A 1,726-nucleotide genomic window follows, 5' to 3' on the forward strand; every position below is an offset into this window, starting at 1 on the left:
AATCCGCATGGGTCCGGTTGGGTTTTTTTTTTTTTTTTTTTTTTTTTTTTTTTCTTCTCGTCATCTTCCCTCCTTTCTTTTCCCTGTGCTTCTCCCAAATTAAAGTTGAATTCAAGCGGCAGAAATACATGCCTTACTACTTCTTATGTTGCATATCAGTACTGGAAGTAGTGCTGATAAGAATTATTTGCAAAATTATATATATATATCTATATATCTATATATAAAAGAAAAGGGGAGGGGTTACAATTCAGTCTAGGCTGAATCTATTTTCTTAGCGGTCGCCGTTAGATCGAACTCGGAACCAAGAGCCCCTTCAGATCTAACTGCTGCGTAGTGAAAAAGCAAACTCATTCATTTGAGCCCCTCTTCCGTTGTGTGAATATCGGTATTTAGATACTTTAAAACTGTTTGGTAGGATAGAAAACAACCCCTAGTTTTGCAAAATGGTATTTGTTGCTGTATAAAGCCCTAGAATTTCACTTGGACTTTGTTTTCCCCCACCCCCCGGTTTGTTTTACAAATGTTTATTAAGAGCTTAAATGGGGATGAGAGGAATTGGTTTGAGTTTTTACGTTTTTCTTTTCATCCCAAGATCTCTTCGATCGGGAGATGTCGGAGAGAGCAATCGAGTGCATTTTATTTTTGCACTTGGAAATACTATGAAAAAGTTTCAGTTCCTTGCCTGCGCGGAGTTGTTGGGGCTGGAGTTTGGGTTTTTTGTTCTGTTTTCTCTCTTCTGACAAACTGCCTGCGTTATGTCATCTGTTAAATCACCTCGGACGAGGGCATTTGGTTAAAAAAAGAACAAGCAAAACTTCTCCAACTAAAATCCAAATGCCTTTGGGGGGAAGCTTCACCATCTCCAGCGTTGGGCAGCTTTGGCTTCGTGCTGGGGGAAAAAAAAAAAGGGAATGGAAAAAGGGGCAGAAATATTAAACTTTGCCCATTTTAAAAGCTATGTCAAAACCTTTTTGGATACCGCCGGTGGGGTGCAGCAGCCTGGGAATTTAAATTTCAGCGCAGTGGATAGGGGATACTTAAAAATAAACCTTGAAATACTTGAGAAGGTTTATTTTGAGATCCGGAAGGGAAAATAAAAAGGAGTCTGCGTGTGCCGTCTTACAGACGATGGCGCTGGGCCACGACCTGGTTTTAAAGCCCCGCAAACACTGTGCGAGCTGTCGGGGTGGAAGAATTTTGGAGAGTTCGTCAGCGAACGAGAAATCCCCGGTGGGTCACAGCCCGGCGGGATTCAAACCGGTTTTGACGTCGTTTTTAATCTGTGCTTCTCGGAGCGCCGCAGGTGACGTGGGGGATCTGTTTATCGCGTTATGTGGTTCCGCAACGTCCAGCGGGACAGGACTGGAGTGGTCACACGTGGGTGAGATGCCGCAGAACTGGAGAGTTCGTCAGCGAACGAGAAATCCCCGGTGGGTCACAGCCCAGCGGGATTCAAACCGGTTTTGACGTCGTTTTTAATCTGTGCTTCTCGGAGCGCCGCAGGTGACGTGGGGGATCTGTTTATCGCGTTATGTGGTTCCGCAACGTCCAGCGGGACAGGACTGGAGTGGTCACACGTGGGTGAGATGCCGCAGAACGGCTGCTGCTTCCTTCTGTAGGCGAGACTCACGGATTCGGTTTGGGTGGTGCCAGACCGGGCTGGTCACGGCGCCGCGCGAGGGTGAGATGGTCGTTAAAACACTCGCTACGCTCTTTCCAGATC

The sequence above is a fragment of the Apaloderma vittatum genome, unplaced genomic scaffold (assembly GCF_000703405.1).
Source record: "Apaloderma vittatum isolate BGI_N311 unplaced genomic scaffold, ASM70340v1 scaffold22959, whole genome shotgun sequence".
NCBI classification, from domain to species: Eukaryota; Metazoa; Chordata; class Aves; order Trogoniformes; family Trogonidae; genus Apaloderma; species Apaloderma vittatum.